General features: G+C 39.3%; 1 protein-coding gene across 2 annotated transcripts in view; it reads right to left on the bottom strand.

Annotated features, from left to right (window-relative positions):
* kcnb1 (potassium voltage-gated channel, Shab-related subfamily, member 1) overlaps positions 1 to 15,693 on the bottom strand; it is a 173,773-nt gene that overhangs the window by 21,679 nt on the left and 136,401 nt on the right. The window lies entirely within an intron of this gene.

Below are 15,693 nucleotides of genomic sequence, written 5' to 3'. Positions count from 1 at the left end.
TGTGGTACCTCTACATATCAGTTTAATTCGTTCCAGGACCTGGTTTGTATGTTGAAATTGTCATTTGTTATAATTTGATCAATTCATTCCACAACCCAAAAACCTATGCCAAATCCTTAATAAATACTGCATGGATAATAAAAAATAGCAATTACATTAAATTAAATTATGAATACAAATCGGAACAGTAATAATGTAATGAATTGGTTTCTAATATGGCGGTTGTGTTTTGCATGATGCTCCTGAACGCACTGTATGACTGTCGAGAGAGAGAGAGGTGCAACAGAGATTTTACTTTCTCTTTCCGTGTTCTGTTGTAGTTGTCGTCGGCTACGGTGAACAGTATCCATTTTGTGTTGCACAAGTTCTGAAATGAATGGTTAAAAAGCTGACGAAGCTGGCTACTTCCTTGCCGATATTAAAATGATAATATTGAGAGTCGTCCTCGAGATTGTAGACATATTCACTAATGTGCACACCATGCTCATATTTGCCATCATTTACGTCCTAATTTCAATGGTAAGCGTCACCTTTTTCCTTGAGACCCATGTTTATTTCTCTCACGAGAAAATCTGCCGTGCGTCCATCTTGCGGGAAAACAATGAAATTGCGACCCTGTCATAAATCGTCATATTTCGAGCACATTGTCGTATGTCGAGACAAATGACGAGTCAAATTTTACGTCAGATTTTGAATGGATCGCATGTCGATGCGTATCTCGAGGTACCAATGTATGTTGGTTTTTCACAATTAGCAAATGCTAATTTCTAAATGTAGCACTAACCTCTCTCGTCTTCCAGATTCCCCACAAGCAATCAGGTCATTCCCATCCCCTGTGCTCCCAAATTTACCTGCTGTTTATCCCTAATCAACCTGGAGCCAATATATTCTCCCTTGAAACCATCACACCCTTGCCAGATTGTCATTATTCTGCTCTCTCATTCCAGCCTTCTATGCCTCCTGTGTACCTGACCTGCCTCTTCTCGGATTTACTGCATGCCCGCCTGCTGTTTGGATTTGTCTTCCTGCCCTTTCTGAACTCCTGGTTTGCGACCCCTGCGTGCCTTCTGCAACCACCTCACCACCTGCCCCAATTCTGATTTGTCTGCTGTTCTTTAACAGACTCCTGGTGACGGAAAAATAAAGCTTGTTTTCTGGACACTCCTGTACACTGTTGTGCATGTGGGTTCTCATCTGCTTGACCCGTGATATTATGTTATGATATATTTCTTGCGATTGCTACTTCAGATATTCCAAAACCTATTGTAAATCTGCTGTGGAAGTTGAAGAAGATGGTCTAAAACGGGGATCGGCAACCTGTGTTTTGAGAGCCACATGCGGCTCTTTAGCACTGCCCTAGTGGGTCTCTGGAGCATTTTTAAAAATGTTTGAAAATGGACAAAGATGGTTGAGGGAAATATATTTTTTGTTTTGATATGGTTTCTGTAGGAGGACAAAAATGACACACACATTCTTAACGTTTTCCATTGCTGTAAAAATGTGTAAAATAAATATCAAATTTCAACATTTCTGTCAACGAAGATTTGGCTCATAGCCAGCGACACACGTTTCTATCAGCAGGGCGGATGCCAGGCAGATTGTAAACACACCGGCAGCAGAGTATCCAGTTGGGAGTGAAAGAAAAGTGTGATTCTATTACTTCTGAAGAACTAAGGCTAGGTTCATACTGCAGGTCTTAATCCACGAATCTGATTTTTTTGTGTTTTTCCGACTGGAGTGAGGCATTAACTGGACGGTCTTAATGGGACAAGTCGCATAGAAGTTGACCATTTCAAATCCGATCTGGGTCTCTTTCGTATGTGGTTCAAATCCAATCTGGGCCACATTTTTCCAAAATGTTGCATTGATCTGAACTGTCAAGTCTCCCAAATCGGAATTCATGCAGAGATTACGCCATCAAAGAGCGAGAGAGACAGGGCGCTACGGTAGCGGTGCAGCTGTGCGTTAGTGCCTAGCTTGCCTTGAACACGGCTTTTGGGGAAGGGTCGGGCTTGACAACAGTCATAAAACAACAAAATGGGTTGAGGATAAGTCTGAAAATGCTCAGTTTTCTCTCTGCTCCATATGAGCAATATTTCAAGATTGCTTACACAGCCAAGAGTCAGGGCAAACCTCCGTATGTGTGTGTGTCATGCACAGACAGTGCGTGCATGCTATTGATCCATATAAACTTTGAATATAAGACTAAACGGGGATTATTTATGTCTGTTATTTGTGTCCTCTTTTTGGAAATCAAAATATGATGACCTTTGAATGACGTTTAGCCCGCATGTGTGGTCATTTGTTTTGATTCTCCTGCGTATCTCGGACTGCGAATTAGTGGGCATGCGTGATACTCCACCGGGCTCAATGGACAAAGGCAGTCTGAATGGGAATGCCAAAAAAACATATGACAAAAGAATCGGATTTGTGCATTAAGACCTGCGGTATGAACCTAGCCTTAGGAGTGCAAAAATTTGATTTTAGAAGTGGATTGCATTGCCAAACTCCACTACTGCTGCATGTTTTGTTGCAACCCGGGGAATAATAATAATAATAATAATAACCGTTCAAAGATGTTCTTCTGTTGATTTCCAGCAGACTCGATGCCTACTGGCACACTACTACCTTTCTCAATGTTGTCAAATCTCGTAATGACGTTTATATCCACCTCAGCCCGGAGGCAACTAGAAAGTTCGCCAAAGCTCTTATTGCTCCATCCTGCCCCTTCATGGGCCACAAAAAATCGTTCAGAGTCACAGCGCCTTGCGGAAACGGCCCACTTTTTTTAAAAAAGCTCCCGTCTCTGTTCACTGTACATTTGGACGCTCCATTAGTACGTTTCACCGTTTGATCTTGTTTGCAGTGTTCACACTTTCCATCAGAATGTTTACCCATTCACAGATGGTGAGTACATGAAGGACACATTCATCAACATATAAGAATACCTATTTGCAGACTTAAAAAACAAAACCGAGATAATAAAGAAAATCAAAGACATGCCCAGATAAGGGGCATGTTATGCACGTTGCATTTTGTTGTTTTTCGAAACCTCAAAATAAAAACAACATCAAAAATGTAATTTCTTTATTGCATTTCTATAATTTTATAAAAGCAATGAAACAATTCATTAATATTGTAATGAAGTTAAACTTGATGTGGCATCATACAACAGAATAGTCACGTGGTGCGTTGGTAGCACTGTAGGGAAAATAAACATTGAATCATGAAGGCTCATTATGTATTTTTAGCCGGCTTCGTCATTTTGATAGTAGGCTAATATAGCTAACACAGATACATACAGCATGTGTTGCCTTCATTATTAGGCTTATTTAGGGCTTTTAATTTTTTGCGGCTCCAGACATATTTGTTTTTTGTTTTTTTTGGTCCAGTATGGCTCTTTCAACATTTTGGGTTGCTGACCCCTGGTCTACAACAAGGCTCCAAACTACAAAACTGACCTGTGTTAGGTTTAAAATATACCTGTTGTGAGGGTCCGGGACCCTATTAAGGGTAAAGACACCGGATTACTCCTCTGTCCTAACTTTACTCGTGTTCGTTACTCAGAAGCTAGGTATACTAATAATTGCTACAGCAATCTGGGAAAGTTGGTCACATACTCCAAGCTAAAATAAAACAAGACTAGTGGTACTGCAAAGTTTTAGCTCCGTTTTAACTTAAGTTTTCTCAGAGTTGAGTGACTCGGTATTTTTCCCGTGTTTGGTCTGAAAAAGCGACCATTACTGACTTACCAGCTGGGGTGAAATTGGGCCGGAACGGTCCGGTACGCTGTTCTGGTGTCAAATTTGAACGGTACTTTGATCTCAAAAATATGACGGCAACAGTCAAACCTCCATGTTAAGGGAAAAAAAAACTGTCAGGCTGTCACACACACATCTCCAAGAAGAAAACAATCTATTGACATCAAGTGTTACTAACAAACCTAATAAAGTGCTTGCGTAGCGTCATCCGTTTCCACCGATATTTATTTGTTCCATTGAGTTCTATCAGTGTGTGTATCTGAGTCCGATGTGACAGTCAACTTGCGTTGATATGCGCATCAAACCGCACTGCCTGGACTCCAGCTGTCTTTTTAATTGGCTGATATACTGACATGCAGTGTTGTTAATCTTACTATCCATCCATCCATCTATCCATCATTAAAAAAGAATTAGTTACAGTTACAAATTCCTTCTCCCAAAAAGTAATTGAGTTAGTAACACAGTTACCTTAACGTAAGAGTAATTAGTTACTTGGCAAAGTACCTGACGTGACTTTTCATGTTTTACACATTATTGCATGATCCATTCTACAACATATTTCACATCAAATATGTTTATATTAACTGATTGAATTCAACTGTCTTTTTCATTCCCCCAACAAAACATGTCACCCGTTTTACATTTTTTAAAATATCACCTATATAAGAGTGTAGTGGTATACAAACTTTAACTTTCAAATGCTGTGAGAAATAAAGCCTTTTTCCTGTTGGACTGAACCGTGATTTGTGTGTACCGTCACACCCCATATATATATATATATTTTAATATGCAGGTGAGGTCTGAATCTTTTCCCTCTTCCATCTTTGCTCTGGTTGTATTGATAAAAAAAAAAAAAAAAAAAAAAAATCACACACAGTTTATGGATACGTCATTCAATAAAAGTTTAGGGCATGTGACTATTTTTGGTCATAAAAAACAAAATAAAAAAAATATTACATTGAAGCATCTACAAGGACAACACCCACTTGGTGACGATAATGCATACTGAACAGGAAAACAGTCCATTATTTCCGATTAATTGTACCCACCTGAATGCCACGAACTGCATCTGAAAAAAAAAAAAAAAAGGTTTCCTAGCGTTTAAGTAGACGCTTGCCATGCTAAATGCTAATTCTAGCGAGAACGCGAATGCTATCCTAACGCTCCGAGCCATCTAGCATTGAGTTTGCAATGGTGTCAGAAACACCTTCCGCTCCTCCCCTCTCCTGCTCTGCACTCTCCGTGTCTCTCAGCCATCTCTCGTCATTCAACCAAATTGTAGTAACGCATGCCTTCACGTCCTCAGTAACGGTAACAGCTTTGCAAAGATGGGAAAAGTAATCGGTTAGATTACTAACTACTGACAAAAATAACGCCATTATACTCTAACACCGGTATTAAAAACACGGCTGACATGTGATCGGCATGGATAGTTAGCTCTGATTAGTCCAAATGCACATGTTTCCGGGACAACAAAAAAAAGAAAAAAAAAAGAACAGGCTTGTTGAATTAATGCGACAAAAAGGCCAACGCAACGGAAATTCATCAGATCTTTAGGAAAAAGGAAAGAGTTGAAAAGGCTTATTTTATTTTATTTGTTCTGTTTGGGAGGTTCAGAACATCCTCCATGTTATTATGCCTGACTGCAAAATAATAAACAGAAAATTGAATTTTTTCTTTAAATCTGAAAGCTTTATGTGGTCCTTAAATATAATGTAATACAAAAAAAAAAAAAAATTAGATATATGAATGTAAATTTGTATCATGAATGATACATTAAGCATTACATGCAGTTCTTGTGGTAAAACATATATAACTAAAATGAGATTGAACACAATAAGGTTTTAAACAAAATTGTTTCACTGCAATAAGGTCCAGAAATGCTTGTCTCAAATGTGATACATTTGGCAATACAGTTAATGTGCACTTTAGACTTATTTCTGTTCATTTACCTAAGTTAGGCTATGTATTTATTTCCTTATAATATAAAAAGGCAATGTTTGCATTAGCTTCAAAATATATTCCATTTCACTATGCATAATGTAAGTCATTTGTACTTATTCGTGTCAATGTATGGTACTTTAAAAAAAAAAAATATATATATATATATATATATATATATATATATGTCAATGACACAATGTTTACATTATCTTCCATTTTAATGTACTGTCCATCCTTTGTTCTTAAGTAGTTAATATTGAGGTTTTGCATTTATATGTGAGGAAATGAGAGAAAATAAAATTTAGGAGACGGAGGTTGGGGTTACTGTATCATGTTTTTATTAACTGTTATTTTGCACATCATTGAAAAAATACAAATTTGAAAGAAAATCAGTTTCTCAGGTATGCCTTGTTACAGTACTGTAAAAGTAATGCAGTAGGCCTAGTGCATGTGTAAAACCTGTTGTGTTTTATTGTCTGTTATAGATATAACTCCCAAACGCAGCTTTCTCTTCATTTCTATGGCTTTAGGAGGTTTGACCCCACACACCGCCCTCAAGAAATTCTGGCTCCGTGGCGACCTTATTGTCAAGGAGTTCCGGCAAAAATTTCTAGCCACTTTTACCCCTGCTTACCAGGGTTTTTATTTTATTTTATATTTTTCTGTTTTTCTTAGAGCCCAAACTTGCCATTTGAATTGACTGAAGTTTTTGTCATCTCTTAAGATTTGCTTTTCTACATTGGGTGAACATCGACCATAACTGGTGATTCAAAATGTTTTTGCAAGGGGTTATAGAATTACAAATAAGCCACTATACCAAAATTATATGTGTAATGTAACAAAATAAGTACAGAGAGCATGATGATATAAAAGTAGCATCAAGTAATAGTGCATGGCCAATATGGTTTAGGGGGACTTTTTTTTGTGTTCCACACAGCTAAAATAAAAGGACCAATTTTAGTATATTTGCATTTAAATGCCAAACAGCAGACATCAGATTTTATTTTTCCTCATCATGTCTGCTTATGTATTGATCAAATCTCACCTATGATTGGTAAAAATAATTGGCAAGCGCATGAGGCAGAGCTTTTATCTAAATTGGAGGACATCAGAGCAGGGATTGTGAAGAGGGTGATTGACAACTCGGGCTTTGATGACAGCCTAATAATTTGTTCACTCCCACAAACAAATGTGGTCACAGCCAAATCGTTCAAGAGGCAACCTTATCTATGACCAGTCAGAGCGAGAGGACACTGTTGCCATAGCATCGTGGCAAACATGAATTATGATCCTATCTGTATGTTTGCTCCTTTATGTAGTCTACCCTTCCTCCCGCCTTAGAGGAAATTCAGTTTGGGTCCACCACGTTAAGTTGCTGGAGTGAAGATGAGATCTGTATTCCAAAAATAATGACAGTTAAATCACTGCCTGCCACTGATGGTGATAGACGTCCAATCTATTTGAACTGGGAGGGTTGACAGTGAACGATCACTGCCAGCCCTCCTAGTTCAAAGAACCATCCCTATTAAATATTTTTACAGGCTAAAGGCCTGTCAATGCGCTGCTCATGTTGTTGTTGGGGTGTGTGTACACCATCATTTTAAAAAATCTATTCCTCCATTTTTTGTGGCTGGATCACAATGAAATTTGGTAGGTATATTCTAGGGATGTGTAGAGATCAGTCCTCTGAGCATGATTTTTTCAATATATTTTGTATATGGGCTGATTAATTAAACAGACCTATAAAAGGGTACGTAATGTTTTCATTTCAATAAAATTTGTAAAATTTTAAATTAAAAAAAAAAAATAAACGAGTAGCTCGCCATTGTTGTTGACGTCGCAGGGTGTTGATGTCACATGGGTTCCCTGTTGTACTTCCACAGTGTCACTCTAACTATGTAAGGTAGTGATTTAAATACACCACAAGGTGTCAATGGCGAGTTTTAAATTAATTAGAGATCAAGCCAATGAGTGTGTTTTTTCCCCTTGACTGACCCCATAGTCTTGACTGACGCCATAGTACCCTGTTTACTGCGGGTCTTACGTTCATTTGAGTCTTGTCTTGACAATGTACATACAAGACTCCTGATAATGGCTCCCCCGGCATCATAGTTTGTATATTGTGACTAAATATTGTCATTCAGTGTATTTGTTGAGCTAAACAAGTTGCTAAAATGTTTAAAAAGAGTTTGACCAAAGTCCGAGTAAGTTTTATGTGTATTTTGCAAATCTACTTTGATTGTAGACGGCATGGTGGCTGAGTGGTTAGCACGTCTGCCTCACAGTTCTAAGATCAAGGGTTCAATCCCAGGCTTTGGCCTTCCTGTGTGGAGTTTGCATGTTCTCCCAACCCGGGCTTCGGCCTTCCTGTGTGGAGTTTGCATGTTCTCCCCGTGCCTGCGTGGGTTTTCTCCAGGAACTCCGGTTTCATCCCAAAAACATGCATGGTAGGCTGATTGAACACTCTAAATCAGGGGTGTCCAAACTTTTTGCGAAGGGGGCCAGATTTGGTGTGGTAAAAATGTGGGGGGCCAACCTTGGCTGACGTCCTTTACGCAGAACAATATATTTAAGCAAATTTTAGCAAGCCATTCTGGGTGTTACATTTGCTTTTTTTTTTTTTTTTTTTAATTAATAATTTTAACAATAATAATCTCGCAACTAGCCTTTGTGGCGTTCTCTTTCGACTCTTGGGCTCTTGCAAAATACTGCTGTTGTGAAGTTAACTTCAAGTTGCTTCAATTTCTCGATGCGTATCTTCCCTGTAATCTTGTCGTACATGCCGGCATGTCTTGTTTGGTAATATCGCCTCACATTGAACTCTTTAAAAACAGCGACTGCCTTTTTTGCAAATGAGGCAGACACAGTTGTTGAGTATTTTAGTGAAGAAATAGTCCAAATTCCACCTATCCTTGTAGCGTCGGCCATCACAGTCAACTTTCTTTTTTTTTGTTGTCGCCATTTTAGAAAATTGAAAGTAAAGGGTCACACGGGGTGATGTTGCTCAGAGTGCTGCTGCCTTTTAGTGGGTAAATGAGGAGCAGCATTTAGTGCAGGGGTGGGCAAACTATTCCACAAAGGGTCGCAGTGGGTGCGGGTTTTTGTTGCAACCCATTAAGAGGACACCTTTTCACCAATCTGCTATTTTACACGTGCAATCAGTCGATTGCAGTCAGGTGCTTCTCATTTCTGCTGAAACCTCATTGGTTAAACTATCTGTGCTGGGTCAGTTGGAACAAAGACCAGGACCTACTGCGGCCCTCGAGGACTGGTTTGCCCACCCCTGATTTAGTGTGTAAGCTACTTCATATGCTGGTAGCAGTACTGCTGACCAATTTATCAAGTCTGTGTGCGGGCCAGACGTTATTGATTTTATGACAGAGGCTGGGGGCCGGATGAAATTTGACCACGGGCCGCATTTGGCCCCCGGGCCGGACTTTGGACATGTCTGCTCTAAATTGACCGTAGGTATGAGTGTGTGCGTGAATGGTTGTATGCCTCCTTGTGCCCTGTGATTGGCCAGTTCAGGGTGTACCCTGCCTACTACCCGTAGTTAGCTGGGATAGGCTCCAGCACCTCCGCGACCCTCGTGAGGAAAAGCGGCATGAAAAACGAATGGATGAATGAATACTTTGATTGTGAATGTCAGTTCTCTTTGCATTGTTGTTTAACTGGGTGATAATAGGGCCTCATTAATACAGATTGAAGCGCTTTTCTTTTTGTGAACATTATTTTTTTGAGAGACATATTATTTTTGTTGTATTCTCACTAGGGGTGTGACATTACAAGTTGCTACCAACCAGAAACCAGAAGCATTTACAGTTATTCTTGGCATTTACAGGTCACTTGCTGTTCATTTTGGGGCATTTACAGGTCATTTCCTGTTGAGTTTGAGTCACTGCCTATTGAATTGGGTGATTCCCAGGTCATTTCCTTTTCTGTAACTCAAAATAAACAGGAAGTGACCAATAAAAGACCCCAAAATCAACAGGAAGTAACTGAAAATCAACAGGTAAATGACCTTAAATGGCGCAAAATTACCTCATTGCCTGGCATTGGCTGTCAATGATGGCCTTAGATGTTCAATCCATTTGAAGTGGGAGGGTGGCAGCGAATCATTCGCTGCTATCCCTCCCACTTCAAACGGATTGGACGTCTACAACTGATAAACTCATTCCAATTCACAGCAGAAGCTTGTTTTTCTGTTCATTAGTTGTTTGTAGAATATTCTAGAATTCTTTCCTGACCAATGTATCGATAATCGTTGTATCGCCATATCGTCAGATCATCGTTATCGTGAGCTTTGTATCGCAAATCGTATCATGAGGTACCAAGAGGTTCCCACTCCTAATTTTCACAATATAATATTTATGTGTGTTGTGAAGGAGTTGCTGAAGCTTATGCCTATAAACGGCGCGGTCCAATGAATGCCTGTGTCCACGCGCCTTTCTCTGCCTCTTAAATCTCAATGTACAAAATAAGGCACCATTGTAATCTGTTGGGCATTAACACATTTATTCGTTTTCCGCGCCGCTTATTCAACGGGAAGCAACCGGCAGGGTGATCAACAATCTGGACATCTGCTTTTATGTGACAAAAAAAAAAAGGTAAGACGTCATTAGACGCTTCGGTAGAGGCAAACGTTTTCGTGTGTTGTGATGCACAGCCCCAGGTGATCAGCAAAAATAAACTGCTGTGTTTCACTGTATACCCTAATCATATGCAGTGTTGTTAATAATAGCATTGGAGTATAACGGCGTTACTAACGGAGTTATTTTTTTCAGTAGTGAATATTTAATTACTTTTCTCATCTTTTCAACGGCGTTACCGTTACTGAGGCTGTAATGGCGTGCGTAAGTTACTATGTTGGTTGAATGACGCGAGAAAAGTGAGAGACACGGATTCGCGGAGAAAGCAGAACGGGAGTGGGGAGGAGGAAAGGGAGTTGTGACGCCGTTGCGAACGCGATGCTCTGGGTGGCTCCAATAAGACCTGACTGCAGCCGATAGCCTACAAACTACGCCCAAATGATGCTACGATAGATATCACATATACAGAGAACTAGATGCGAAAAGCAGTAGACTTCTCATGAAGGATCTGTTGTAGAGAACCTTTCTAGTGAACCTAAGTAACTTTTTATCTAAAATACTCCTAAATCGGCAAAATCTTGACTTGAATCTATCTTTTAAATGATGAAATAGGTTTAAAACTTTCACATGTCAAAAGTAGACAGGAGGGAACTAATGCAATAACAGGAGCAATTTTAACAACTTCAACGGTTGATTCACAACATTAAATGACTTCCAAACATAGCAAAGGTTACTATCTGGTTATCGCAATATCCGCAACACCCCTGCGTCTAGTTAAGTTTAGGGTAAAGAACTGGGCTAGGCCCAATTGTGCCAAAAACCCATTTTACTCACATAGTGTGACCTATGGGTTTTTTTTTTTTTTTGGAATGGAAAAACAAAAAAAGAAAAGTAACACCAGTTACTTTGCCAAGTAACTAATTACTCTTACATTCAGGTAACTGTAACTGTATTTAATTACTTTTTTAAAGTAAAATTAACAACACTGATCATATGTAACGCACACAGCAGCTCAGGATGCTAACTATTTCCATAATAAAATTGGAGTAAGCTGGATCACACAATAGTTTACCGTGAAGATTTGCAAACAGTTTTTGACATCAAACACTCTCCTGCTCTCGTCACTAGAGCAGGGGAGTGCTGTCACTAGCGAACTTGACACATGAACACTACTCGACTCATCCTGTCTTTACTTGTCATTTTGCTTGTTGTCCTTCACAATAATATGCCACTCGGATTCAAATTGGAAGGACAGAACCGATGACATGTTAATGTAGTTAAAGAGTGACACGGTGGAATGCCGGCAGCGTGGCCATGTGACGTCACCGCCCTGCGACATCAAAAACATGTGGTGGTCCTTGCCCATACTCCCCTCTGCTGGCTTTTATTGTTATAACACTTCCTGTTTTGATGTATGGAATCACTGCAATCTTGGCTCACCTTGGAGCGCACCTGCTGCTCATCAACAATCAACACTGCTCATAAGGATTGGCCTGGGCAGCAAGCAGGTGCCAGATGATTCTGCAAGTCACCATTGGTACATCGGCCAACTAAGCCTGTAGTTTATGACTCTCGTATTTGTACTCTTAACTTATTCTGTCTTTTTGCCATCAGGACACCCACCCATCAAAGCCCTCGCTGCCACAGCCACCGCCATTGTAGATTCAACCCACCAGCCGCGCAACACCTTGCCCTTGTACAACAAATATCACTTCACACTTCATGTGTTTCTGGCTCGCATTTTGGTCCACATAAACTTTGCCATCCTTGCCCTAACAAAACAATGGCGACCTACTAATTGAAATAATTTTACAAATTTTGTTAAAACAAAACATTAAGAGGGGTTTTAATATCAAGTTATTACAACTCATACTAACGCTTATCTTTTAAGAACTACATGTCTTTCTATCTGTGGTACCCTTTAATGATGTAAACCTTTCAGTGAAATTGTGTAAATTCAAGGTTAATTTATGAACCATTAAAAATTTTTTTTTTTTTTTTTTAAATCAAATATACACCAGTGGTGAATGAAGTACTCACCTTTTTTTTTTTTTTTACTTCAGTAAAAGTTCAGATACAGGTGAGAAAAATTGCTTAAGTAAAATTACAAGTATCTGAGAAAAAAAATTACTCAAAAGTAGAAAAGTATTTGCTTTAAAATTTACATGTAAAACAATTTAATTTCATTTTAAGTATTATTTTTAATATTCTATTGATGATTTAATGTGATTTTTATGTATAATTTTATTTGTTTCAGTTATCTTTGTTTTTAACTTTTGATTTAATGTGATTTAAAAAAATATATATATATTTCGATTCTCACAAATAATATACAGTATATTGTACTTACAATAGTGACTGACGATAGTCCATTTCTCGATTTATTTTAAGGGAAACAAAATATAAGATTATTATGATTTTTACAAAGCATTTTATCTCTGCTCGTGAATAATCATATTCATGTGATGTAAAGCACTTTGAATTGCCTTGTGTTGAATTGTGCTATACAAATAAATTGCCCTGTCTAGCCATACATAGAGATCTGAGTTAATATTCAAAGAAAGAACCAAAAAATTAATGATTGATTGTAGTTTTATTTAAAACTGTGTAGAATGAAAAAACAAGCAATAAAATTGACTGCACTGTAAACAGTAGCTTAACAAGCTGAAAAATGTTATCTTAATGGCGGATTGCAAGCAACTATAAGGTGCATACTGCTACCTACTGAACAAGAGCAATACACCTGTACACACAATCTTCTCAAATACACATACATGTTCATACTGTATAAACATTTTTACTCTCCGACATGTCCAAAGACGATAACACATCTGAGTCAACCTCTTCATCAAGATGTTGAAATGAAGACAAATTCACTTACTCCAAATAAAAGTGATGACTTTTCAGGGAACAGTAATAAGTCTATATCCGTATGGGACGATGGATATTACTGTCCTCATGAATATGGGCGGGAACAGTGGGAAAAAGTAAAGCCAGAAACATGTTGACACTGTGTGAGTAGAGTCTGTGGGCTATCAGGAGGTGGATTGAAAATACTGTAAATATTACAAATATGATTGTAAATATCACAAAGAATTTCATATAGAACCACCTTTCCGAGCATTTTTGAAAAACACTGCATTAAGGCTGTTTCAAACTAGCGGCAACCCATTCATTGTGTATGTGGGAGGGGACTTCTTGGCGAAAGTAATCGGCGGCGGTCGTTTTGGATGGAGTGGAAGGTCTTGAGTAAATTTTAGCCGAGGGGCGGGGCCCAAATTAGACACTTGTTCTATTTTCACAGTGCCACCGTCAACAACGCATCCAATAGCAGAGGGGCAAGCATACACTGCTGGCCAAAAGTATTGGCACCCCTGCAATTCTGTCAGATAATGCTCAATTTCTCCCAGAAAATGATTGCAATTACAAATGCTTTGGTAGTAATTTCTTAATTTATTTTGCTTCCTATGAAATAACACAAAATAGAAAGTAAAAAAAAAATTAAATCATTATCATTTTACACAAAACTCCCAAAATAGGCCGGACAAAAGTATTGGCACCCTTTAAAAAAAATCATGTGATGCTTCTCTAATTTGTGTAATTAACAGCACCTGTGGCACATACCAGGTGGTGGCACTAACTACAGTGGGGAGAACAAGTATTTGATACACTGCCAATTTTGCTGGTTTTCCACTTGCAAAGCATGTAGAGGTCTGTAATTTGTATCATAAGTTCTCTTCAACTGTGAGGGACGGAATCTAAAACATAAATCCAGAAAATCACATTGTATAATTTTTAAATAATAAATTTGTATTTAACTGCATGAAATAAGTATTTGATACATTACCAACAAGTAAATATTTCGGCTCTTAGTTCTTTTTTAAGAACCCCTCCTGTTCTCCACTCATTACCGGACGTAACTGCACCTGTTTGAACTTGTTACCTGTATAAAAGACACCTGTTCACATGCTCAAACAAACAAACTCCAACCTCTCCACAATGGCCAAGACCAAAGAGCTGTCTAAGGACATCAGGGATAAAATAATAGACCTGCACAAGGCTGGGATGGGCTACAGGAAAATAAGCAAGTAGCTTGGTGAGAAGGTAACAACTGTTGGAGCGATTATTAGAAAATGGAAGAAGTTCAAGTTGACAGTCAATCTGCCTTGTTTTGGGGCTCCATGCAAGATCTCACATCGTGGGAAATCACTGATCATGAGGAAGGTGAGGGATCAGCCCAGAACTACACGGCAGGACCTGGTCAATGACCTGAAGAGAGCTGGAACCACAGTCTCGAAGAAAACCATCGGAAACACATTACGCCTTCATGGATTAAAATCCTACAGCGCACGCAAGGTCCCTCTGCTGAAGCCAGTGCATGTCCAGACACGTCTGAAGTTTGCCACTGACCATCTGATCCAGAGGAGCAATGGGAGAAGGTCATGTGGTCGGACGAGACCAAAATTGAACTTTTTGGTCTAAACTCGGCTCGTCGTGTTTGGAGGAAAAAGAAGGATGAGTACAACCCCAAGAACACCATCCCAACCGTGAAACATGGAGGAGGAAACATCATTTTTTGGGGCTGCTTCTCTGCCAAGGGTACAGGACGACTGCACCGTATTGAGGGAAGGATGGATGGGGCTATGTATCGCCAGATCTTGGTTGACAACCTCCTTCCTTCAGTGAGAGCCCTGAAGATGGGTCGTGGCTGGGTCTTCCAGCATGGCAACGACCCAAAGCACACAGCCAAGGCAACTAAAAAGTGGCTTCGTAAGAAGCATCTTAAGGTCCGGTAGTGGCCTAGCCAGTCACCAGATCTGAACCCGATAGAAAATCTATGGAGGGAGCTGAAAGTCTGTGTTGCCCGGCAGCAGCTCCGAAACCTGAAGGCTCTGGAGAAGATCTGCATGGAGGAGTGGGCCAAAATCCCTGCTGCAGTGCGTGCAAACCTTGTCAAGGACTACAGGAAACGTTTGGTATCTGTAATAGCAAACAAAGGTTTCCGTACCAAATATTAAGTTTGATTTTTGTGATGTATCAAATACTTATTTCATGCAATTAAATGCAAATTTATTATTTAAAAATTATACAATGTGATTTTCTGGATTTTTGTATTAGATTCCGTCCCTCACAGTTGAAGAGAACTTATGATACAAATTACAGACCTCTACATGCTTTGCAAGTGGGAAAACCAGCAAAATCAGCAGTGTATCAAATACTTGTTCTCCCCACTGTAAATCACACTTGCAGCCAGTTAAAATGGATTATAGCTGACTCAACCTCTGTCCTGTGTCCTTGTGTGTACCACATTGAGCATTGAGAAAAGAAAGAAGACCAAAGAACTGTCTGAGGACTTGAGAAGCAAAATTGTGAGGAAGCAATCTCAAGGCTAGAAGTGC

The sequence above is a fragment of the Corythoichthys intestinalis genome, chromosome 9 (assembly GCF_030265065.1).
Source record: "Corythoichthys intestinalis isolate RoL2023-P3 chromosome 9, ASM3026506v1, whole genome shotgun sequence".
Lineage (NCBI taxonomy): Eukaryota > Metazoa > Chordata > Actinopteri > Syngnathiformes > Syngnathidae > Corythoichthys > Corythoichthys intestinalis.
The sequence above is the reverse complement of the archived record's forward strand: the minus strand, read 5'-3'. Positions and strand labels throughout refer to the sequence as shown.